The sequence below is a fragment of the Eretmochelys imbricata genome, chromosome 7 (genome assembly GCF_965152235.1).
Source record: "Eretmochelys imbricata isolate rEreImb1 chromosome 7, rEreImb1.hap1, whole genome shotgun sequence".
NCBI lineage: Eukaryota > Metazoa > Chordata > Testudines > Cheloniidae > Eretmochelys > Eretmochelys imbricata.
Genome location: NC_135578.1, coordinates 48,578,111 through 48,605,207, shown reverse-complemented (window position 1 = coordinate 48,605,207; position 27,097 = coordinate 48,578,111).

Sequence of the window (27,097 nt, the reverse complement as noted above, 5' to 3'; positions counted from 1 at the left end):
GTGTGAGAGGATTCACCCAGCACTCATGTGCACATCCCCTTTGCTGCCCCGGCCTCAAGCGCCACCCCTGCAGCTCCCATTGGCCGGGAACCATGGCCAATGGGAGCTGCAGGGGCAGCGTCTGCAGATGGGGCAGCACACAGCAGAGCCGTCTGGCTGTGCCTCTGCGTAGGAGCAACATGCTGCTGCTTCCGGGAGCCACTTGAGGTAAGCGGCTCCCAGAGCCTGCACCCCTGAGCCACCTCCCCACACCCCAACCCCCTGCCCCATCCCTGATCCCCCTCCCACCCTCTGAACCCTTTGGTCACAGCCCAGAGCACCCTCCTACACTCCAAACCCCTCATCCCCAGCCCCACCCCAGAGCCCGCACCCCCAGCTGGAGCCCTCACCCACCCCCCCACTGCACTCCACCCCTCAGCCCCAGCCCGGAGCCCTCTCCCACACCTTGAACTCCTCATTTCTGGCCCCAACCTGGAGCCACCACCCCAAACCAGAGCCCTTCCCCCCTCCCGCACCCCAACCCCAATTTCTTGAGCATTCATGGCCTGCCATACAATTTCCATAGCCAGATGTGACCCTCGGGCCAAAAATCTTGCTCACCCCGCTTTAGATACAGAAATGCATACATGCATACAAATTGGATAATCACATTCAGTAAATCATAACCTTTCCAATGATAACTTACAAGACCCATCTTGCATAAAATATATCTGAGTTAGGCCACATTCATAACATAACCATATTTCTAGGAAGAATATGGGGTGTAACATCACAACTTCCCAGCAGTGTGTGACAATAAATACATTAGAGAATGGGAGTTGTCCAGATACTACAAAGATGGGAGCCGTATATGTCTGGTATATGGTTGGAGAGGTAGGATGGGGGTCCGTAGGTTTGCACTTCTGCTGGATTCTGGTCCAAGTGCTGATGCATTGCAGGAATTAGGCACGTGTAAGATGCACTCCTGTGCCCAACCTACACCAGAAGCCCTGGGAGTCATGGCTCTAGCTCTCAGGGATTCCAGGAACCGTTGTCACAGAGCTGAGAGCCCCAGCTTCTAATTTCCTGGCTCCCCATCAGTCCACTAGGAGTCAGGGCTTAGGCAGGAGCCTTGGAGTTTGGGCTCCACTGTTTGATTTGGTTCTGAAACTTTCACAGGGAAATGTTTCAATGTGTCAAAACCATTTTTTAAAATCTTCCCATCCAAAGGACCCTTCACACTGGCTATTGTTTATTCAGAAATAGAATGAATGTTCTTCCCACAGTTTCAGAATTTCCCATGGAACAGAAATTCTGCCTTAGGCCCAACTCTATAGAGCAGATCTTCCAGAAAGGCAGCCAACCTGGATTTGAAGACTTCGAGAGACGGAGAATCCACCACTTCCCTTGGGAGCTTGTTCCAGTGGGTGATCGCCCTCGCCGTTAAACATTTGTGCCTTGTTTCTAATTTGAATTTGTCTGGCTTGCATTTGTCTGCACAGCACAGCGCATGCCATCTTCCATCCAGGCAGCTGTGGCTTCAATCCTATTGAGAGCAAAGGTGGTTGGCAGCCTTGTGGAAAGTGGGCAATTTTCATGACTCAGAAGGCGTATCTCGGGGGGAACTAGGGTATATGTATGTGCATACAGGGTAACACCAGGAGGAAAAATTTGGGGTGGATTGGTGGGGTGCACAGGGGAAGGTAGGGAGGTGCAAAACGGAGGGTGAATTTGGAGGAGAGAAGTAAGGCAGAAAGCAAACCATCAGAAATGGGAGCATTTGCTTTGAGCTTCTGGTTAGTGTCATGTGTAAAATTTTTAATATAAAAATACCAAGGAAATTCCCACACAAAAACTACATTAAGACAGAGTTAAGAGTGAGAGTACGTATCAGTAATTTACGGTGAAATCCATCACAAGGCGATCATAATTATCTCCAAACTAGTCTTTACAAATCCAGAAAATTCACAGTTATGGTTAAACTTAAAAGAAATCCAAACATGTTAGGGTAAGAAATGCACAGTTAAAGCACCCAAATAATCTTAACTCTTCCCTGAACTGATGTCATTAATAGCCATACAATGAGGATTAAGTCATGTTAGTGTTTAATGTGGATACAAAACACTTTTTTTTTAAAAAAAGGCATATTAGATTTTCCCCTTTTTTTGCCACTCAGGTTGTTATAAGAAACCCAGACATATTAAGTAAGAAATACACAGTTAAGGAACCCAAACAACTTTAACTTTGCTATGTAATGATTCTATGAGGGAAATAGTATCTTATATTTTAAGTAATTTTTTAAAAATCATTTAAATTTTTAAATGAAGATTGGATTTTTTCTAAAGATCTATTCTAGTTCAAATGGGAATTCAGGAAAGTCCTGTGGGCCTGTTTTACACTAGATTAGACTAGATGATCACAATGGACCCCTTCCAGTTTTATAATCTAAGCTGCTGCCACAAACATTAAAATGCCTTAATCATAATTGTACTGTTATTAAGTGGCATCAGAGGGTTCTTTTTTAAACAAATAAGACCTTTTCCTCATTATTTTCTTTTATCATTTTTCTGGAAACCAAAATTTCACAGTGACGAAACCCCGCAACTGTTCTACACACAAAGGTTTTTAAAATATCAACAATTTCCAATGTAGAATGAGGCAAGACTTGGCGTTTCCATTCCATGGGAAATTCAGACATTTTCCCATTTTTCCCATTCCAAATCGGAATAAAAAGTTGAAGGGTTGAAATGTGCTACGGAACAAATTTTCTGACCACATTTTCCTTTGAGTCAATAAATAAAGACCATTCTTTTTCAATTTTGAAATCGTATTTTTATTTTAGACCAATTATTTTATCTTTTAATGTATTTGTATTATTTTTATTTGACATTTCATTTATATATAACCTGAAAGTCTGGGGCATCACACAGATGTAATTAGTGAAATCGTGTGACGCACCAATGACTGCTAGAAGAAAGTATTAGGCAACAAACATATGAACACTACAAAATGCAAAACATGCACATTGTCAAATAGGAATGTACATACATGTAACAACTTTGCCTCATATCACCTAACTCAAACATGGCCACTTCCCCCACTTTGCTGTTTGTTAAATTACTTAGAACATTTGTCCATGTTCTCATGAAATTCTGAGGCACACGTTTCATTACTATTGAAAGCACATAGCCATTTTCATTTTGTGGCAGAGAAATGCTGGACAACTTGAATGCCTGACACCTCTGTTTGATTTGAATATGAAACTTACATATTACTAAGGTAAATGTCACCATTCCTGGAGTGTCACTCTACTGCTAAGGTACTTCCTGCTTTGGCTTAGGGCTTATCTGTAGGGTGGGGTGATGCTTTCTTCCGGCTAAAAGCGGCAAAGAGTCCTGTGGCACCTTATAGACTAACAGACGTATTGGAGCATGAGCTTTCGTGGGTGAATAACCACTTTGTCAGATGCATGGCCGATGAAGTGGGTATTCACCAATGAAAGCTTATGCTCCAATACGTCTGTTAGCCTATAAGGTGCCACAGGACTCTTTGCCGCTTTTACACATCCAGACTAACACGGCTACCCCTCTGATACTTTCTTCTGGGCGTGATTTCTAAAGCACGCTAAAGTGTTTTGCATTAATTGGTTTGTGTAGACTTTGGCGGTGTGCTTTAACATAGTGCTTTAACTATGTTAAAGAGAACTATGGAACCTTTAGGACAGGGGTTCTCAATCTTTTCCTTTCTGAGGACCCCCAACATGCTATAAAAACTCCACGGCCCTCGTGTGCCACAAGAACGGTTTGTCTGTGTCACGGGCACTAGTGCTGCAAAGGTTCCCAATCCCAAGAGTGACTGGTGGGATACTGGCAACAGAGACGGGATTCACAGATTTGTTACAGTATTTGCCCAGGCTCAGCACACTAGGGTTTAAGCCCCAGCAGCAGGCAGGGCCTTGGAGCTGTGACCCCTGCAAAGTGATGCTCTCTACTGCCCATCTTTGCTGACCACTCCCTTGGAAGCTAAAGATCCCCTGGCACTTTTTGAAAAGTGCTAGGGCAAACTGCAGTGTTACCCACACAAGCACAAATGTTGGTCTTTGTCTCCCTCCCCTGGCAGGCCCACATATGAGGATAACAGTCTACTACAGCTGACAGCTAGATGAGTTGCCCCTTTCATTCAAACAATAGGAGCTCACACATTTTGTATTGATGGTCCTAGGCTCAAATCACACTTATGATCCGATAATCATACCGTTCATAGATCGTCCTGGTCCATTCATCCTTTCACTGATCCACCTCTTCTCAACGCAAAATTCTGGGTCAGGTGCTGCTCGGAGAAAATGCAGAGTGACCCCCGCCCCTGCAAATGCCTGGATCTGCAGAGGACAAACGGCTAGAGACAGGCCTGACCTTAAGTTGGGATCTACATTTGTGTTTAATGGAGATTTAGGCTCTCAAGGTCTGGGCATGGGCCAGGTCCTCATCAGAGCCAAAACAGCTTGCTGAAGAGTATCCGTGTTTGCTTGTGCTTTGAGGTCTCTCTGCAGAAGGAAAAGAGCTGCAGAAAAGCCAAATTCCTCCCCTCTGTGAACACATACCCTACACAAAGGGCAAATGGGTTGTTGAGATGATGGTTTTCAGGTGATAAATAAACAACAAATTCTGACCAGAGGAAGATCAAGAGCTCTGGCAAATGTTGTGAGCTTGATGCTGTTTATACATCTGTTTGTCAGGCAGTCAGACCAAGCCCAAAGGACTGATGGAAAACCCAGACCGAGACCCAGGTCAACGAGAATGACATGGGTACTGTGGGTCAGGACTAGCAGTATGCAGGCAGAGCTGGATGGAGGCAGCTTGCACAAGAGCTACCTGTGCCAGCACTGCCAGTTTCGGCTCAGTAAGTGCTGGAATGACAGGGAAGAGCCAGGGCAGGCCTGGGAGGGCATTTGCTGAGCCTGCAAGAATCACCCATGCTAGGCCTGCCTGGCCAGGCAATGAGCCTTCCCACCGAACACGCCTTGGATTAAATCAGGGCTTTGGGGGCTAGGGTAGAGCTCTACCAACACCCGCCTATGTTATACGTATACATTGCACCATTATTGCTAATCCTTTATTCTTTGGGGCACCTAGAGGGCAACCAGACCTGTGCCCCTTTGCGCGGTACACGTGGAATGAACGCCCCAGGTCACATCACCTGCAGGGAATGAACCTGGGGCCTCTGGCTCTGAAAGCATGAGGTGTGATTGCTTGAGCTAAAGTACCATGGGATGCATTTTAGAAGGTACTGAGGCACCTAACTTCCATTGAAATCAGTGGGCATTAGGCACCTAAATACCTGGGCCCATGGCCATTGACTCAGAGCCAGACATTGTAAGAAACTGCAAGAGTAGACCCCTGGACTGTTGGGCTTGGGGGATACTGGTGCTGCTACCTCACCACCGGAAGCACAATCTAGGCTTCTGCTGTCAAGCCAAGCCAGGCTCTGTAGGAAATACTGCCCAGCAGGGCCTGAGTGGCAGCCAATCCCATCCCACTGATTGGCTGATGCTAGTATTTAAACCAGGAAGCCACGATGAGCTGGGAGTGGTTGTGAGTCAGGCTTTGCTGGGTGGTATTTCCTGCAGAGCCGAACTTCACAGGATCCTCCAGCAGCCACCCCGTCTAAGCTTCCAATGGTGAGGCAGCAACATCAGCAGCACTAACTGTCCCCAGTGTTCCTAGATTCTACTCCTCCAGGCTCTCGCAGGAGCAGACTCAAACAGAGCTGCTCAGGAATGTTTCGATTAAATGTTATTTCTGTTGGAAAATGCAGATTCGTCAAAATGGGCATTTTTTGTGGGAAAGGGTCAGTTTTGAAGAATTTTTCAACAAAAAATAATTTCGGAAAAAATGTTTTGAAATGTTAAAACATATTTTGACATTTTCTAAATGAAAAATCCTAGTTATCTTGTTCAGAGACATTTTCTTTACAAACTTAAATTATACTTTAAGAATACATTGAAAATGGTTGAAATAGAAACATCATGTTCTGACTGATCCAAACTGAAATTTTTTTTGGAATTTCATGAAAATTTTCAAGATTTTGACTTTTCATACTGATTTGGGATGGGAAAGTTTTTTATATTTTGAAAATGTTCTTAGGATCAGGAAATCATTCAAACCACTATTCCTGGTCTAGCCTCTAGAGGGAGACAAAAAGCAGGGATGAGGGTAGGACCCAGGAGTTGGAGGAGAACCTCAAGCAGGAAAGATTCACACAGAAGAGTTTATAGAAGTCACATAAGGAAAAAATTGAGAAAATCTAAACACCCTAATGTCCTTTCACTGACACCTGAACATGAGGCTAAAAACCCAGCTGCCTCCCAATCAGGATCTGCAGGGCTTTCACACTGTCTTTCCCAGACGTGTCATCCCACTGCAGAAGCCTTTAGCTCTGGTGTTGCAGTGTGAAAGCAGACCAGCCCATTTGCTAAATGCCACTGACAGCATTTTGCTTCTCAGTCCCTGGAGTTATGAACACAATGGTTGGCAGAAAGACAGCATGGCTAGCTTCAAATGGGGAGATGGAAAGAACCCATAAGTCTCGGGCCTTCTGGCTTATTTTAACTAAAAGATTTTGTTTTTGAAGATGGTCAGTGTTAATGGTTTTGTAGGTGTGACAGTCAGAATGTCACAAACATTTGTGACAGGCATGGCCAGGCAGGTATGTTGCACCTCTGTGTGACCATCTTCTTGATATTTCACCGAAGGGTGGGTTGTGTGGGTTCTCTACTGAGAGCTAAGAACTGGCTGATCATCATGGTTAGTGAAGATGTTTCTATTCTGCCATTTTAAGAGAGATGTAAAATGTAGAATATTTTGTTCCAAAACTGTTGGAGGTGAAACACTGGGGGTTGGGGGGCGGTCTCATACTCAATCAAGAGTGAGCACAGTCAGCATCTTTTGACCCAGCCCAGCCCTGTATTTACATGCAGGCCTGATATTTCCAAAGAAATGAACCTGAAGAACAGACTGAATAGGGGACTGTAGCGGGGTGGACACCCACTAGGGCCCAGAGGGGTTTAAGATAGCCCTGGGAGAGGGCTGGGGCAGGGGAAGAGGTGGGCTGATTGGCAGAGCAGCCGCAGCTGGGGGCCAAGCCCCAAACAGACCCAGTGGGCCTTATAAAAGCCAGGGAAGCCAGGAGCAGAAGAGCACTCTCTCTCTAGCTCTGAGAGGGAAGGACCTGGCTGCAGAGATTTGAATAGAGGACTTAGTTTGGAGCACGGCTGGGGAAAGGCCAAGGGAGCAGGGGAGCTCTGGCCTAGGAAAGCCCCAGGCTGCAGGCCTGGGAAGGCCTATTAGGTACGGGGGTTGCAGGGGCAGCCACGGGTAGGCAGAGGCAGCAGCTCCAAACCCAACCTTGTCTGTGATGAGTGGCTCATACTGCAGTCTGCCCCAGGGCGTGGGGGCTAGCTGGTGACTGGCAGGAGCCTACGACTGAGGCAAGGTAGGGATAGTGGGTGGGGGGTTCCTGTGGGGGGGGAGACCCAGAACTGTGGGGTACTGCCAGAGGGCAGCACCCAGTAAAAGGGACACCAGGGTCCTGGGAGGGACAGGGGAGCCAGCAGCAAGGCAAGACACCAGCCTAAAGAGGGCACCCTGGAACACTAATTCCCAAGGACAACCAGCAGGAGGCACCGCTGGTGAGTCTGCACCCGGTTACAGGGATCCTCAGGGCTGAGCTGACATTAATAAAATGCCCTTTTTATGAAAAGAGACAAAACACTTGGGACTGGATAAGAGAAGAAGAAAGGGCACAAGAAGAGATCCATGATGGCAGTGACATTCTGCCAGCGGGAGTGTCTTATGAAAAGTGGATCCCAGTTCTCTTGACTGGACAAGCACTGCACGGCGTAACCATTGGGTGAGAAATACCTTATTAGACTGGACAGGAACTTATTAATAAATACAGGCTCAAGACTGCTTCGTATGTTTTTCTTTTACCTGTAACCTTATGTTTCCAAATCCTTTTACTTGCTTTTGTTTGGCTCTTTAACTCAAGCTTTGTTAAATAAGCTGCAGTTTGGTTTTATCGCCCTGCCTTGTGCTAAGGAGAGGGTTAAACTGAGGTGCAGCCCATAAACTGGGGTTCCCTGCTTTCACGGAGCAGCAGATCGGTGTACATTCTGGGTGTCCAGGAGACAAGGGGCTGGGCACTCGAGTGTAACAAGAGGGGCATGCTAATTGGTAGCCAGCACTGGAAAAGAATGGGGCTTGCAGAGCCCAGAGCGGAGCGCTTGTGCTGCCATTGGCTGGCACAGTTAGAAGGATTTCCCTCAGTGGGCACAGACGAGACTCTCTCACACTGTAAACAGGCGGTAGTGATTCACCTCGGTTGACTCCAAAAACTGTCGCAGTGACACGAGTCACTGCTGACCCACAGCCCCTTACTATATCAATTCTGGGTTCAGTCCTGATGCCCCTCAATCCCAACCCACAGGAATACGAAATAGCTAAATGATACACTTGCCTTCCAGAAAGAAAAGCATAAAAGGTAATTAAATCAAAGCTTCTGCTGATGTGTGGAAATACAAATCGGGCACATTTGTCTCTGGAAAGTTGCAGTGGGGGAGGTTTAGGTTGGATATTAGGAAAATCTTTTTCACTAGGTGGGTGGTGAAACACTGGAATGCATTACCTAGGGAGGTGGTAGAATCTCCTTCCTTAGAAGTTTTTAAGGTCAGGCTTGACAAAGCCCTGGCTGGGATGATTTAATTGGGGATTGGTCCTGCTTTGAGCAGGGGGTTGGACTAGATGACCTCCTGAGGTCCCTTCCAACCCTGATATTCTATGAAAGTCAATATGTGCTGCAGAATTGTTAAGCCATTTGCATTTTATCCACCCAGGGGGTCTGCTGGTGAGGTAACCGGTCAGATTCTGCACTGCTCCTGCCAGGAGGGCACTGCAGATGGTACTGGACTGAGCTGGGACAAAGTTTGGTGTTACCTCCCCTTTGAGCCTCCTGAATTTTGGTTAGTGCAGCCCCTGATCTAACTTACAGCAGTCTTGCAGAGAACAGTGGGAGCACACCCTCTTCTTTCCCCTGACATGACCCCCTCTGCCCATACCTAGGGCTGTCTATGCCAAACTTATGCAGTTCGCCCACTGGGCAAATTCTACAGGGGGACGTTCCAACCCAGTGTTGCTGGAGTGGCATTAAAGGCTTGAAATGAAATTCCAGCCCAATAGATTATCTCAGTGAAAAAATAACACATAATAATTGTATCCACAACACTGTGTGGAAAGAACATTATGTTTACACTCAAGGATAAGAGAAGGTCAACATTAAGGTTGGTAAAAGGTTGTTAGTCTCTAAGGTGCCACAAGTACTCCTTTTCTTTTTGCAGATACAGACGAACAGGGCTGCTACTCTGAAACCTGTCATTAAGGTTAGTGTGACTCTGCCCCCTAGTGCCCGTGTATCGCAACAATCTCTCATAACATGGGCACGTACAGTGCACATTTATTATTGCATCCTCTAGCACTGTGAGGTCATCTGTATTAGTCCATGAAAGTTATCCCTATACAAGACCCTGCAGAGCCCTATCTCATTTACCGTGCAATTCACAAGTTGCACCTTGAAAGGCTGTAAGGCACAAAAATACATGATATTGTTGTAAAGCACATGGGAGATCTCTGTCTGATTTTTGTGAATATTTGGTGAAAGACTTATTTGTTTGATCATGACTCGGTAACTGGTTACAGACATAGCCCAGGTTAATGGGTCTGACAACTAGACGAAAGATGGAATGCTCACCTCGCCGAGTATGTTAAGACTTCGGATTCGGCAAACCCAGGGAGATGGAAGGCTGACTAAGGCAATCAGACAGGGGATGAGAAAGGACAGCTCTGCCTGAGAGAATATGAGTGATCACTGACTGTCTCTCCCTGCCTGAGGGGAGTGCGGGAGATCCCCTGACTCTGACTGACTGCACTTCTGCCGACAAAGCACTGTTCACACCAGCGCTTGTCGTCTGCAAAACACTTGTCTTTCAGGGTGTGTGTGTGTGATTTTTTTTTTTTTTAACACCTCTGAACGACAAATGTTTTGTCTTTCACTTGCCAGTATAGACAAAGACTTATACTAATCAAGTAAGCCTCATAAATCCAAGCTATGCATGAATCCCAGAGGACACATGCAGTTATCAACACAGGAAGTCTGTTTACAAGATGTCCTGCTGACAGGGGCGACCCCAGACTAGCTGCCAGCAACTGGCACGCTAGGCAAACCATGCAATCGGCACATCCCACCCCCAAACCCCAAGGGCAGATCTAGGCTGAGTTTTTTGGTAAACTGGGAAACATTTTGCCCCTTTTTTCCTTTTAATGTTTTTAAGCATTTTTGTTTTAAACAGAGGCTTAATTATTCAGTTTGTCCATCCGTCCGTCTGTCCAACCAATGTTTCTGAGATCAGATAAAATAGAGACACGAAATTTTCAGAATAGATTTGTACACAACAGCTAGATGATATTTCAGTTCAATTTCATATAAAAATGCATTAAAAATGTTAGTTATGTTTATTACAAATCCAAAATCATCCATTACGCTCTCTTGCTTTAACTGCCGTTACCACCACATCCAATATAGAAAGAAATTAGAAAACTCTTCAATGAACGTTAACCTGTATTTACAAAACATTCCAAATAAAAAACACTCTGTACTCTTAAAACATGAGTTTTCTTGCTTTAAGTTTTGAAAATTTAGTCACTAGTTCTTTTAGATCCAGTTTTCCAGCTATTTCATGCTCTATTGACATTGTGGCAAGTCCAACAAGTCTCTCTTGCACCATTGTTGAACGCAGATGTTTTTATCAATTTTAACTTTGAGAAGATATGTTCCCCACTAGCCACGGAAACTGGTAACATTAAAAGAATGCTTAGAGCCATAAAAATGTTTGGAAAACTGTCTGAGTTTATTTTCACAAACAAACTTCATTACTTCTTCAGGAGTGGAACGTTTCTTAAGTCGTCTTGAAAACGCCTGAAGCTCACTACGCAAATCTGTAGCATTAATGTCTTTTGAATTTTCATAAGTCAATGCCGACTCCAGTTTTATACAAAATTCTCTTATCTGTTTTGCTGTTTTCTTTTGCAAGCTGTGGATATCATATAGAAAGCCAAATACTGACTCTAGCTGCTGCATCTGTTGAAATCTTTCATCAACCGAGTGAATAACAGTATCAACGACTGTAAAGTAGTAATTCACTTTGCACCTTTGTTTTGGGTTTTGAATGGGTGTGTCTCGTCCTTCATATGAAAACTGCTGTTTCTTTTGCCAAATGTGAACTGGCTCTGGTTCAAAATCTGTCAGAAAGTCTATTTCTTCAGCAAGCTCGAGAGAATCTATCAGTGTTCTTTCAAACCCTTCATCACTTCTGAATTCCTCCAGAATATTTTTAGTTTGCTGCAGTTTTTGAATAGCAGAATGCATGTTCAAGTTCTTTTCCTGAAGCTGCTTACTAGTAAGGTTAATCTCAAAAAGAATATTATACCACAAAATGAGTGAAGTCACAAATTTGAACTTGGAAAGGCCATTTGCAAGAGCTTCTGCATCTGAACGTGCCGTATTGCCAGATGATCCAATAAAGGTAGTATCATCAGAAATTTCAGTTAGGGCATCATAAAGGTTTCCAAGTTCATAGCGAATAGGCTTCAAACGTCAATGCTACTCTCCCATCTTGTCTCACAAAGTGGTTTCACAGTTAGAGAATTCACATGGTTACTCAAAAAGAAAAGGAGTACTTGTGGCACCTTAGAGACTAACCAATTTATTTGAGCATGAGCTTTCGTGAGCTACAGCTCACTTCATCGGATGCACGCCGATGAAGTGAGCTGTAGCTCACGAAAGCTCATGCTCAAATAAATTGGTTAGTCTCTAAGGTGCCACAAGTACTCCTTTTCTTTTTGCGAATACAGACTAACACAGCTGTTACTCTGAAACCTGTCATGGTTACTCAGAATCTCCAACATGTTGAGCCTGAGAAAAACACGTAAACACGTTGCACCAGGTCAAAGAAACTGCTTGTCTCCAAACAGCACCTAGCAGCATCATTGACAATCAAATTCAGAGACTGCGCACTGCAAGGAACGAAAAAGGCCCTAGGATTGATTTCCATCACTCTCCTTTGCACACCATTGTCTTTACCCTTCATATTACTCCCATTATCATACCATACCATATCATATCATACCTTGGCCATGTAAGTTTTCAACAGATAATGTCATTATTTCAAGCTCTTGTAGAATAGTTTCAGTCATAAATGCTCCAATCATCCCCTTCAGTGGCACGAAACCCAAAAAATGTTCCTTTATGAGCACTTCAGCATTATCTTCATCTGCAGACTTTTCCATATCCACAAAATGAATGATCATCATTTGTTCAACATGACTCACATCTGGAGTACGGTCCAGTATTATTGAAAAGTATTTTGCAGAATGGGCAGCTTCTACAATTTTCTTTTTAGTGGCATTTGCTAGGATTTGAATCAGTTCATTCTGCATATTTTTTCCTAAGTAATGAACCTGTGTTTCATGATCAGTTATTTTACGTAGATGCTCCTTCATGACTTGATCAAACAAAGCTAGGTATTCAACAAATTTTTAAAAGTTTCCATTACCTGGAGTGTATAATTTTTCCATTTCTACCGTGGCCGCGGAATGTTAAATTTTGCCCACCGAGAACTCACTAAAGCAATCAGTTCTTGTCACGCAGACAGAAAGCAGAAGACCAGAAGTCTGAAGTGTAGGCAATGAGATGTTTATTGGGGTTAGTTTCAAGCAAGCATATCCATAGTTCTCTGATGCCACAGAGCTTTACACCAGTGTTCCAGATCCTCTCTCCTTAGCAGCCAAAATTATACCTGTAGTGCATGTCCTTGGTCCCACCCCTTACAATTTATGGTCATGTTCCATTTTGAAGGGTCTTGAGTCTGGGGGCATCAGTACCACCTCTTTTGTATCCCATGGGAGGGGTAAGGAGTGAGATTGTGTTCTGGCCAAGGCCAAGCTTTTCTTTGGCTTTTGGTGTTTCTTATGTCTCCCACCCGCATCCTCCTTTGCCACTGCTGACTGGTTGCTTGAGCTTGCCTTGAGATGGGAGTTGAGGCAGTCGTATATTAAACTCCCACTATGCCCAGCACCACTTTAGCTCTACCTCTTTTCCTTTCTCATTATACTAACAAACCCATCTGGCTGGGCAGAAGCAACACACAGCATCTTTGTTCTTTGTTCACACATATTAGTAAAGATATAAGAATATCTTAAGTCAGCTGGGCAAACGAAACCCAAAATTCTATCTCAGGCGAATATACAGGCCTATATAGTAACGCTGGCCACTGTGAGAAGTCAGGATACTGGGCTCCATAGACCATTGGTCTGACCCAGTATGGCTGTTCTTATGTTCTACATTGGCCCACCTCCTCCTTGGGGGACAGCCCCTAGTCCCAGTTCTCAAGGCAACTGTCATAACCATACAGCTAAGGGTAGCCTAGAATTCCTCCTTACCTGTAAGGGGTTAAGAAGCACAAATAACCTGGTTGGCACCTGGCCAAAAGGACCAATGGGGAAAGAAGATACATTCAAATCTTGAGGGGGGGAAGGGGGAAGGCTTTGTTTTGTGTGTTCTCTTGGGAAGCAGAGAAGCATCAAGTCAGAAAACTCCTTCTCCTATAAACCATCCTAAAAGTCTCTCATATTACAAAAATTGTAAGTAAAAGCCAGGCAAGGTATGTTAGATTATCTTTTTTTTTTTTTTTTTTTGCTTGTGAATTATTCCTTTGCTGGAGGGAGGTTTATTCCTGCTTTTTGTAACTTTGAAACTAAGCCTGGAGGAAGTTCTGCTGTGTTTTTGAATCTTTTGTTACCCTGTAAAGTTATTTTCCATCCTGATTTTACAGAGGTGATTTTTACCTTTTTTTTTTTTTAAATAAAATCCTTCTTTTAAGAACCTGACTGATTTCTCTATTGTCCTAAGACCCAGGGGTTTGGGTCTGTGATCACTTTGTAACCAATTGATTAGGATATTATTCTCAAGCCTCCCTAGGAAAGGGGGTGTAAGGACTTCGGGGGGATATTTTGGGGGAATAGGAACTCCAAGTGGTCTTTTCCCTGATTCTTTGTTAAATCACTCTGTGGTGGCAGCGTACCCTCCAAGGGCAAGGAATTTGTGCCTTGGGGAAGTTTTAACCTAAGGTTGTAGAAATAAGCTTAGGGAGTCTTTCATGCGGGTCCCCACATCTGTACCCTAGAGCTCAGAGTGGGGAGGGAACCCTGACAGCAACAAAGGCAAGGAAACTAAATTAACGGAAATGCAGAGCAACGCCAGCTTCTCTATCCACCTCCCCAGGCTGGGCCCTCTCTAGCTAAGCCTCTCCCTTTTTAAGGCTCCCCCTTCAAGACTGGCATGCCCCGGAGGTGCAGTAAGCTGCTCTTAACCCCTTGTATGGTGTGGGGTCTGTACACCCCATGTTTCCCTCCAACACTCTTGTCTATTTCAGCAGATTCCTAATACTACCATCCTGATATCCACCCTTGAGAACCTTCAGTCACTTCATATCCATTCCTTGTAAAGATGAAGCTCTTCTGTTCATGCTCAAGCTTGAGAAATTTTCTCCAAGTCAGATGGCTCATGCAAGAGAGTCCACCTGAGGAGATCTCTTAATGCACTCTCAGTTGCATGCAGTCATAAAAACAGTACCGCAGTAAATTAAATCTGCACTGAAATCTTACAAACATGGTCAGACCACTGACTTACATAAGTCTGAGAAGTGGGGGGCAAATTTAATCCAATGTACTGTACTGAGGGACAGGGTAATTGAGTTATCCTCTCTTTGATTGTGCCAAATGGACAGAAGCATGAAGCTTTTGTTTTGTTCTTACTCTTACTGTCTAGTAATGACAACCTGCACTTAAAACACCTTTCATGGGAGGGATTTGGAGCACTATACAGAGGTGGTTAAGCATCTTCAAGCAGGGAAACTGAGGCATAGAGAGGCAAAATGACTTGGCAAAATGACTTACCTAAAATCATACAATGGATCAGTGGCTGTCAGTGACCAGACCATAAATAGTCATGCCTAGTGGTTGGAGCAGGAGTCAGTAGCAAGAAATCAGAGCCCAGAATCAAAGCTAGAGTCAGATGACAGAGTCAAGGCTCACAGACAGAGTCAGAGCCAGGGGTCTGCTGGAGTTACCTGGAGTGAGAGAAGGAGCTGGACAGGAGCTATGGCAGACATGGGCAAATGCTTTGAGCAGCCCTGAACTGCTGCTGCTGGGCTTGAGAGTGGGTCTGCTGACTCTTCCCTCCAATCAGGTGGTGTAGCCCATCAGGCAGCCGATTATAGGACAGTGGTGCTCGTTAGGTTGTCTGTAGCCTGGCTTAGCTGCAGGCTCTGATTCCTGACAGTGGCAGAGCCAGAGAAAAGAAACACTTCTCAGAACTCCCAGTCCTATGCTGTACGACAGGAGATCTTAAACTCCTTCATCCTGTGATCCCCCTAGATCTCTATCCCATGAACCCCTTAACAGAAAGGGAGAGTGTTGTGGACCTCTCCCCTCCCATTCACAGATGGGTGGGCCACTTCCCATCCTCATTCGCCATTGATTCACATCCCTGTGGCAAACATAGCACTTGTTTCATGGAAGAGTAGCAGCACCAGGAGAGTACGTTGGACTGGGCTGTGAAGTCCTCAGCACCCACAGGTAATGCCAGTGTTTCAAAAGTCCGTTGCTCCTATTGTGACACTTATGGCCAGATTGTCCAAAGAATATTTTCAGTTTTAAAAATCAAAATTTTCATTATGAAAAACATGATCACATGACTAAGGTGGCCAGTTACAATTGGCCATGGAGGGAAAAAATACCCCAAGCCCCAGAATGACCACAAAATGGACAAGATAAATACTTTTTAATGTAGGGGCTATATTTGTTGTTCCAGAGTAGATAAACATAAAATCAATTTTAAAAAAATTAAGTTATATTGGATTTTTAAATGTAAATTAAGTATATTTTTAAAAGTACTTTCATCTTCCCTTGGCAATCATTCTAAAGTAAATCTGAGTGTGTGCGTGGAAATATCAGTTGTTAAGCCAGAAGCTTCACTCTCAGGGCAGAGCTTCCAGAAGGAACCTCTGCTGGCAGAGTGCATCTCGTGTGCACACTCAGGAAGTTGGCCAGGGCAGGACAGGAACTTATAATCTGCAGGTGCCACTTGGGTTCAAGGGCCACAGCTTGTCACAGAGAATCTTCCTTCCACTCTGACAGAGGCCTGTTAGCAAAAACTCTGGCTCCCATCAGATCCCCAGTCCTGCTACACTGGTGCAAATGTCTTCCTTGGGCTCATCAGTTTGGTTCAAGCCATATTGTAGATCCAGCTTTTAGCCTGAATATCTTTCTAAATATTGCTTCCTGTGATTGGGTATGTAAACCCCACATGGGACAACAAGGGGGTAAGGAGCTGCTCCAGGCTCAGGTAGCTCTGCCCCGCCACACCTGTGGGGCATGGCCAGACTGGAGGAGGTGTTAAAAGGAGAGCCAAGGAGCTCACCTGAGGGCAGACCAGGGAAGAGAACAAAGGAAAGGGCTGACTGCAGGCAGGAGCCACCCCGATGACCCTGGCCTGAAGGCTCCTCCCTGAAGGAAGGAAGGGAAGGCCAGATCCTGATGCAGCCTGAGGGGGAGTCATTCCCCCCTCTCTCTTGCTGACTCCATTTATTTGTATTAATTCCCCTTTATTTTTGTTCATAGACTACCCCGGAGGGGGAACTGACCAGCCCAGAGGACCAGGTCACAGGAAGAGGCAGGCCACTGCAGAGGCAGAGCAGCAACCAGCAGAAGACAGCCAGCAAGGAAAGAGAGGCCATGCCATGCCACGCCTGGCCACAAGAAGGTGCCAGCAATGAGTCATCCCCATCATACCTTCCAAAAGGGGCAGCAGGTGCAGCCCTGTGAGGGTGACACCAGTTTGGGGAGCCCCAGGGCATAGTTTGATCCCTACCTGTGTGTGAAAACAGAAAAATAAAAGAAAAAGTAGTAAGAACCATCACATTTTGATCTCATGTGATTTTCAAGGGGGAACTGTGCATTGGGAGCCCATTCATCAAATGATCTCAGATTTGGACCACTGGCCCTACCCCAGATCCCCAGGAGACACAGCAAATGGCAATATAATCTACTTACACATGTTAATTTTAGAGCACTCAGAACAGCTCCAAACAGCAAACCAGTCCCCACCTCACCCATAGTGTTTCTGCCACCCCTCTATAACTGCATGACTTCACTAGAGGACAGAGTTAAGGTTGTTCAGGTACAACATTATGCTTACCCATGTACCTTGTGTCACTTAGAGTTCAAAGGTTCTCCTTCCTAAAGCCTCCCCAAGCATGAAAGAACATCACCTCCCCCCTTCCCCACAGTGTCTTGCTGGGTAGCAAAACACATAGAACAGTACAGCCCGATCCCTCCAGAAACTCTTCCAGCCAGCAAATACAATAAATGCTCCCCCCAGCATCCCCACCCAAGCCTCAGAGAGCCAGCCTTGGGAGGGTTCTAGAGGGACACCTCTGTTACCAGCATGATGGCCACCATCTGGGTCAACACACCAGGGACTGAACCAGTCACCCCCAGAGCTAAGAACCATGAGCTGCTACAGCTTGAGCTAACGAGCCTGGCCCCTCAGCTGTGCAGGAGGCCCAGCGCACAGGCACTTGCCCTTTCGGTCTAGGGCACAGGCCAGCTCCAGTGACACAATTATTACATGCGACAGGGCCACACAGGGAAAGTGGCAGGTCTCAAGCTGGGACCCCTGGCTGGGATTTTAGGCACCCCTTGAAATCCTTAGACCCCTTTGAAAATACCAGCCTGGTGACTTAGGGCTAAGCCAACCCCTGTGGTTCTACTGGTTGGCAGCCAGCACCAGGGGGTGAGCACAGGTGTCGTGCCTAATGGCTGAGAGCAGGAAGGTGGGGGCTTGAAACACAGGAAGTGAGCTGTAGCTCACGAAAGCTCATGCTCAAATAAATTGGTTAGTCTCTAAGGTGCCACAAGTACTCCTTTTCTTTTTGCGAATACAGACTAACACGGCTGTTACTCTGAAACAGGACAGGGAAGGAGAGTGATGGTGTTACCTTCATGAGAGCACCACCCAGGGGCTGCCCTCAGGGTCAAGGTGCCACTGTGCTCAGGCTACACAGACGCAGAAAGAAACAGTGCCTGGCAGGAAGAGCTTACCCTGTAACTTATGACAAGGGGGAAGGGGTGAGTGTGACACAGAACAGGAGAGTGGGGAGGGGGGCAGTGAGGGTGATGGTGAGGAGATCACACCGAGCCATGTTCGGGGCACTTTGACCTACCAGCCAATGCTGCTGACTCAGTCGATAGGGAGCTGACTCCTTTTACGCCTTCCGGCAGAAGTGGGTCTTGAGGAGGGATGTGAAGGAGGCAGCAGAGGCCTTGAGGAAGGTGTAACGGGTTGAGTCACAGAAACCCCCTTGGGACTGCCAACTGATGTGCTGAGACTACCTCTGAGCCTGTTTTCCCTGCCAGCTTGGGACTCCAGAACCCTGCCTGGTTTGAGCCAAACATGCTAGCCTGCTGCAACACAGACCCAGGTCTGAACCACGTCCCCCAAAAGCTGCAAGCTTAACTGAAAACAGTTAAGAAGTGCTCCTGCCTCCAGCACTCAGATGCCCAGCTCCCAATGGGATCCAAAGCCAGAATAAATCCATTTTACCCTGGATAAACTCATAAATTGTTCGCCCTCTATAACACTGATAGAGAGATATGCACAGCTGTTTGCCCCCCCCACCCACCCCCCACAGGCATTAATACCTACTCTAGGTTACTTAATAAATAAAAAGCGATTTTATTAAATACAAATAGTAGGATTTAAGTGGTTCCAAGTAATAACAGACAGAATAAAGTGAATTACCAAGCAAAATAAGATAAAACACGCAAGTCTAAGCCTAATACAGTAAGAAAGTGATCACAGATGAAATCTCACCCTCAGAGATGTTCCAGTAAGCTTCTTTTACAGACTAGCCTCCTTCTAGTCTGGGTCCAGCAATTATTCACACCCCTATAGTTACTGTCCTTTGTTCCAGTTTCTTTCAGGTATCCTTTGGTGTGGAGAGGCTACCTCTTGAGCCAGGTGAAGACAAAATGGAGGGGTCTCCCAGGGCTTTATATAGTTTCTCTCTTGTGGGTGGGGACCCCTGTGTAGAATCCCCTCTACAAGATGGAGTTTTGGAGTCACCTGGGCAAGTCACATGTCCATGCATGACTTAGTTCTATAGGAAAGCTCCCAGGAAAGCTCAGATGTGGATTGGCATCTATCAAAGTCTATCAAAGTCAGCTTAAGTGTATCTTGATTGGGCACTTACTGAGAATAGTCTTTTCTCAAGAAGCTGACCAAATGCTTCACTGAGGCTACTTAAAATCAAACAAGTACATAGTCAATATTCATAACTTTGAATACAAAAATGATACATGCATACAGATAGGATGAATACATGCAGAAGAACATAACCTTTGCAAAGATATGTTACATGGCATATCTGGCATAAAACATATTCCAGTTATGTCATATTTACACTCATAAGTATATTTCTATAAAGCATTATGGGGTGCCACATCACAGAAGGGAGCACAAAGACAGTTGGGAGAGAAGGGGGCCACACTGGGGGATCAGGGCTGGCACTGTTGGCAGAGCACAGGGGTGATGTGACAGGAGACCAGAGCTGCGAGAGAGGATGTGAAGGGTGAAGATGAAAAGCTGAGGAGCAGGCGAGCCAGTGGCAGGATTCACAGAGACGGGAGATGGAACCTGGGTCATGAACTGGGGAAATGATCATGATGGCTGCATTTTGCCTGGCTCTGAGTGAGGCAAGGTGGGTGTCAGGAGGCCAGAGAGTGGGAGGCAGCCGAGAGTGAGTTGATGAGGGCCTGGATTGGTGTTTTAATGAGGCAGGGAGGGAAGGCTCGATTTAGGCCACAGAGGAGAAGCAGCGAGATGTGGACACGGCCTGCCTCAGGCCCAGCATGGTGAAGGATGGGCACAGTCAGAGGTGCCACTGTGTTTGTTAGGGTGCCTGCCCTCCCTCCAAATGCCCAGATCACCCCTGTTTTCACTTGTCTTTTTATTTACCAAAAAAGCCACGGGGGCTCCAGGTGCAGGGGCAGGAAACAGCCTTAGCATGGGGTCTAGATGGGACCTAGGATCCTGTCTCACCCCAGGACAGGACCTGTTGGGTGGAGGGATGCAGCTCATCAAAGACCAGCACTATGGGATGATGAGCTTTGTGCTGGGTTCATCTCCCAGTAGAAAAGCAAACCTTACGGCAGGGCTGGGATTCCTGACTGCCATGAGCTCCAGAAGATTACAGGACCTTCTCCAGTGTCTTGGTCCAGCATGCTGCTGCTGAGGACCTGCCCAGAGGCCCTCAGCAGGTTCAGCTTCATGGAAGCATCAAGCCCCAGGAATAGAAGACAAAAGAAAAGTTGCAATGCACAGTTGGCAGAAGCGCTGTCATGGACTGACCAATAGGTGGCAGCATAGGGCTTTGTCACAGGTTTGGTCCCTGGCACTGTGGCATCACAGCCTGGGCCCAGCAGCATGGGAGGGTTTACGCAGTCACTCCACTGATCTGAATGCTGGAGCTGGGAACCCACCGGTCCGTGGGAGCAGAATGATACGGTGGCAGTACCTTGCTAGTCTATTCTAACAGGGCACGTATCCCGCTCTCATCTCTGCAGTATCTGAGCCTTCAGGCTGTGCATTAAGCAATGTGATTGATATCTGTCCCGTGGGGTTCGTTCTCTCTTATCTCCATGGGGAGAATTGTGTGCGGGGTGGAGGGGGTTGTTTTGGTAGGGTTTGTTTTACACGTACACACTGCCCTGGCTTTAATGCAGAGAAGGCAGGTCAGATGAGGTCACCCAGCACTTGGAGTGCACAGCGATGGTCCTTTGTTCTGGGGGAGTTCTTTCCAGTCTGCGACTGATCCCTGAGGATGCTCTGTCTCCAGCACAGACAAGCTTCACCTGGATGGTAGAAAGCTCCAGTGTTCCTGAGGAGCAGAGAGCTGTCCCCACTGCGGAACTTCGGACTTTTTAATGCGCTGGGCCTGGGCCCAGCCATGGAGTGCCTTGAAGATAAGGACTGAGACCTGAATGCGACGCATACCATAGTGCTTTATAATCTTCTCACATATACCACGGAACGGCAGCTGCTTTGGAGACGGAACACAGCAGATTTGCAGCATTGGGGGTGGTGAAATTTTGATCACAGACACCAGAGCAAACTTGGGCCTCATCTGGAGTATTGTGTCCAGTTTTGGGCCCCACACTGCAAGAAGTATGTGGAAAAATTGGAAAGAGTCCAGCAGAGGGCAGCAAAAATTATTAGGGGGCTGGAGCACATGATTTATGAGGAGAGGCTGAGGGAACTGGGATTATTTAGTCTGCAGAAGAGAAGAATGAGGGGGGATTTGATAGCTGCTTTCAATTACCCGAAAGGGGGTTCCAAAGAGGATGGATCTAGACTGTTGTCAGTGATAGCAGATGACAGAACAAGGAGTAATGGTCTCAAGTTGCAGTGAGGGAGGTTTAGGTTTGATATTAGGAAAAACTTTTTGAGTAGGAGGGTGGCGAAGCACTGGAATGGGTTACCTAGGGTGGTGGTGGAATCTCCTTCCTTAGAGGTTCTTAAGGTCAGGCTTGACAAAGCCCTGGCTGGGATGATTTAGTTGGGGATTGGTCCTGCTTTGAGCAGGGGGTTGAACTAGATTATTTCCTGAGGTCCCCTCCAACCCTGATATTCTATGATTCTGTCTCCAGGGGCACCCACCTGGTGGCAGCTTCTTTGTATCTGTGAATTTCAGTCACTCTGCTCTGCTGGTGACGTCACAGTTGGTTGGTGGGGAGATGACTTCATGTCACAAGCAGACAATGATGATCTCAGGTGAGCAGGGGCTGGCAGCTTCTCCAAGCACAAAGGCCAGGTGAGGGCTCACTAGTGTACAGGAGGAGATGGAAGCAGAACATTCTCCGGAGCTGCCCAGGAATCTTTCCATTCTTCATTTTCCAAGCATTCCCCTGTTTGATTGTGTAACATTCAGTGAGAGACAAGGCAGCCCATCCTTTCTACTGCCCCCACCCCCATTTTCCCCAGTGAGTCATATTCCAACCCTGATCCTCTTGGCTCTTGGAGTCGGGATTTGGAAACCAGATGGGCACACTGGAGTGAAAGGGATTAATAAGAAAAGAGCAGCACAAGTCAGTGCAAATGTGGGGCAGGGAGCACAGTGAGGGAGACGAGATCTCGGCTGAGAAACCACCCCCAGAGTACAGGCAAATGCCCTTCCTGTGCACTGTGCCAGATGGCAGTGCTACCCTGTGCTGCTTTGGGCCTTAAATCCTGTGAGCAGGAAGACTTGAATTCTTTTCCCAGCTCCACCCTTGAGTTCTTGGGCAAGTCCCGTCGCTGCTCTGTGCCTCAGTTTCCCCAGAACCAAAGGACGTGGGCTAAAACGCACCAAGTGTTCACACTACATAGGGGCTGATCCTGCCAAGAGCCCTCAATGTCCATTGGCTTCAATGGGAGGACCAGGCCTGTAGTGATTCCTGCGTGATGCCTCCATTCCCAGGAGTTTGGTTCCGCCCAGGGCCTCCCGCTGGCCCCTTGCCTGGAATTGCCTGTGTCCAGGTTCTCCAATGGTTCCCTTGCAAGGAGGCTGACTTGGAGCTGAGGTACACTGCAGGGAAGAGCACAGCACTGTAAATGAAGGCAGGGGCTGCTGGAATGTCTGGGAAGCCAGAGAAGGTACAATGGATGTGCCTGGAGTGAGGGAGCTGTCTGGCTGCAGCATGGGACAGTGGTGCAAATATTGCTGCCAGGAAACACAATTCGGGATCTGCAACGGTGTTTGCAAATGCCTTTCCCCACAAAATTCTCCACTCTAGCAGCTCTGTCCCAGGCTGGAGCTAACACTGGTGCCCTGGGTTAGACAGAAGAGAAGGTGACCAAGGACAGAGCCCGGAGCTGCTCCATAGTGAAGGGGAGAAGATGGTCAGAGAGACAGGGCTCATACTGAGAAGGGGGAGTGCTGGGGAGACAGGCTTCTTGCTGAAGACCCACAAGAAGAAAAAAAAAGGAGTACTTGTGGCACCTTAGAGACAGAAAAGAGTGACCGATGAGGATGAGAAGGAGCCAGACTGGAGAGAAGCAGGTATGCAGCCACCTGGAGAAGGACAAGCTCAGTGCTAGGGTCTCACGTGGTATCTGAGTGTCTTAGGGGATGAGAGAGATGGGAGGAGACCACCGTCACCAGATGTTTGTTGAGGGACAGGAGATCAGAGGCTGGAGACTAGCTTCTAGTAAGTGAGGAAGGGCCAGTGAGGGTATTTAAGAAGAGGGATGATGGGGCAGTGTTGAGTGTAATGAGAAGGGACCAGGATTGGACACAGGAGAGCATGCCCAGCTAAGCCGGAAAGAAGCTGGGAATGGGCAACAGGGGATGGATCACTTGATGATTATCTGTTCTGTTCGTTCCCTCTGGGGGAACCTGTCATTGGCCCCTGTCGGAAGACAGGATACTGGGCTAGATGGACCTTTGCTCTGACCCAGTATGGATTTTCTTATGTTTTTGTGTTCTTAAGATCATGCTGTCAGGGTCAAAGGCCTCCTTGTGGTCACCTGAGACCTTTCTGTCCCCTCAGACTTTGGAGGGCCTGCTGATGTTGGAGCCGGGGTTACAGCCCATGAGTGGATGTTCCCACAACAGCCCCTATTGTGGGAAGATGATGGCATTCCCACAGGCCAGCTGAGTGCTTGAGAGGCCAGCTCGGGTTATGGTGCCCTTTCCCTTGGAGTGGAGCCACCTTGCCAAACAAAGAAGGCTTAGTCCTTTGGGCCGGCTGCTGGACAAATCCAGGGAGAGGCGTTCGGAGCCTGGGCAGCATTTAGAGAAAGGGTAGGTGGCTGTTCATGATCAGAGCTAGGATTGCTTCACCAAGGAACCCCTCCCAGCACTGAGCAAGAGGGGGCCACCCACCCCAGTGGGGAGAGGAACCTCGATCACTTCCGGGGTAAAAGGAGAGGTAATCTCTGTCAGACATTTCCTCTGTGCACTACAAGTCAGATCCCCAGCCAGTGTAAATTGGAGCAGCTCCACTGGAGTCCCAGAGACAATTTGCAGTGAGGACAATGGAGATGCATCAATTTACACCCACTGGCTCTGATTCTCACCTGCCCTTACACCATCCCCTCATCACAGCGGGAAGGGCTGGCTGCACAGTTCCCTCCAGCACTTCACCTTTGATATGGAGCATAGTTCAGAAGGGGGAAGGAAGGTTGATCCAGTGCCAGTTAAAGAGATAGTGAGCTGGAGTCAGGTGGACACCTCCAGCCAAAACAGAACCAGACTAGGCCAGAGCAATCCGCTGATGCCCTGTTACCAGACTTACCCGTTACTTTGGGGTAAGCTCGTTTATTAGGGTTACTCTTCTGGGGGCGGGGGGTGGTGGTGTCTGTAATTCTATCAATTTAGTGCTTGTGTCACTTGTGTTCTCATACGGAGACTTCTCCCTGCTGCAAGTTCCCTCCCAATGGAGCCCTCCTGCAGGACCTAGGTTCCCCAGGGCTGGGTTCTTCCAGCCCCAGAATCAGACGAACACACACGCACATTAAGAGGACCAGGTTAATCAGCGCTCCCAAGCTGAGCCCTTATATGTCCATGGACTCAGCAGGTGGGTGGAACAGCACCTCCAAGCTGTCACCCTCATATGCCATGGGCACCGCTCCAGAATAGAGTATGCCTGCGCAGACTGGGTCGAGCAGCACTTTCAATCTGCCACACTTGTATGTCCCAGGTTCAGCATGTCCCTGTCCCCACTTTCATGTCACAATTGTTCTGGTAGTGACCCACTTGATGAGCAAACCCCACAGGATTTTTGGGCACTGCAGGGATCTTTTAGCTTAGGTAGGAGGAGCGTTGCTGCAGAGCAAATGAGGAAGCCAAAAAACACCCACAAGGGAGAGAGAAAGAGAGAAGCAACCAGCTTAACCATGAAAGTTCTTTATTGCCAGGTAATAACCATAGAGGAGCCAAACAAACAAAACAGTTATAATATTAAATCTAACTTAAACTTGATTATAAAAGTCAGGTTTAGAAAACTAGAACTGATCACACAAGTCAGGGTCAGAAGGCTATACCGAGAGAGAGAGAGACCTGGGTTCTCACCACTCCGTAATGCTTGAATCAATCGGGGGTCCCAGGTGGCGGTGGTAGCTAAGGTCTGGAGTGCTGGAGACAGGCAGAGACCCCCAGCACAATCAGTCAGAAGAAGATGAAGTCCCCATGGAACTAATACAGATTTTGGATCCAGGCATCAGAACTCTTGAGCATGGGTAGGGGGTTTTGTAGTGAAAGAACAATGGTTCAAGGGAGAACACTAGATTTGTTTATGAGTAAACTGATGGCTCAAAGTTGTTTTGTTCAGGCTAGACAATGGGAACTGATCATTCCTGGCTATGGGTGATGTTCCTTGGCGGGAGATCACAATGCAATTAGGGAGCTTCATTATTTTGGATGCCAATAAAGGATTTATTACTAGAATTGGTCTGATAACTACTGAGCTGGGTGTGTGCAGGCGTGGGTTCCTTAACATCTGGAGCAGAGATCCCTCATGCAGTGCTTCCCTGCTTTTCTGGTCCCAGAGTTCCCTGTGGTTCTTGCCTTGGAATCTCTGTTCTCCATTCTATATGCTAATGGCGATGCCTCCCTGTCCCATCTCCGATGCAAATGAGGCTAGGGGAGTTTCTTTAATCCTGTCACCCTTATCCCAGAGGTTTAGGTGTGTCTCCCACTGCCTTTTCATTGCTTTTTGTAAGTCTTTCTTCGGATTGGTTTTGGTTCAAGCAGAGGCTGTGGGGAGCGGGGGGGAAAGGCCTTTTTTGAGTCAGACAGGCTGGGTACTGCGCCCCGGTTCCCCAAGAACACAGAGCTGATAGGTAACACCTGGGGCGGAGTGTGTGAAGGCTTTTCACTCTCCGCTCAAGGAGGTAGCGCTCTCTTTGTACACACAAGGCCTACGATCAAAGTGGTGTCTAGTGGCTCTAGATCACCTGGGTTCCATGGCTGACCCACTAATGACTTGCCAAAGCAGCCTGCTAGAGAGACAGCCTCTGGCACCAGGTGTCTTTTGTCATCTGTTCTGTCCCCATTTCCTTGGGGTTCCTCACTGCTACCCCCAGCAAAGGTGTTACTGTCACCCTCTGATGGGATAGGCCAGTCTCCCTGACACGTCCCTGCGAGGTGCCCCAGCCCAGTCTGGATCACGGGCCCTGCCGTGGATTAACAGCATTTGGCCCCTGGTTTTTCCTGCACCCTTCTTACAACTTAAGGGCCTGGAAGCCCTGGATCACTGGCCCTGTCCAATTTGCCCCACTACACTGTGCTGCGTGTTCATGGACGGTGAATTCTACGGGCCCGTGGCCTGGCTCCGACACTGTGTGAGGCCGGGTCTCTCCCTCGGCCCTGCCTTCCACCCCCGGGTACCCCACCCCCCTGCATCCCCCAGGCCATTTAAAACAGCCCAGGACCACCACTCACCACTGGCAGCGCAGGGGAGCTGAGTGGCTTCCTGCCTGCTTCCTCCACATGGCTGCCGGCCCCTCCCTGCAGCCCCTGGGTGGGGTGGGTCAAGCACTCCTGCAGCTAATGGGAAGCTGCGGGGGCAGTGCCTGGAGGTAGCAGCTCATGGAGACCCCCAGCCCGCCCTGCCTAGGAGCCCCAGGTAAGTGCTGCACCCCCCACCCCCTCCCAGAGCCTGCACCCTGACTCCTTTCCCACACACCCCCTCCTGCCCCCAAACTCCCTCCCAAAGCCTGCACCCAAACTCCCCCCCCAGAGCTTGCCTCCCTCACCCCCTCCTGCACATCCTGCCCCACCCTGGAACCTGCACACAGCACCCAGATTCCATCCCAAAGCCTGCACCCCCCCCTTCCCACACACCCCCTCCTGCCCCCAAACTCCCTCCCAGAGCCTGCACCCCGCACCCCCTCCTATACCCCCACCTCC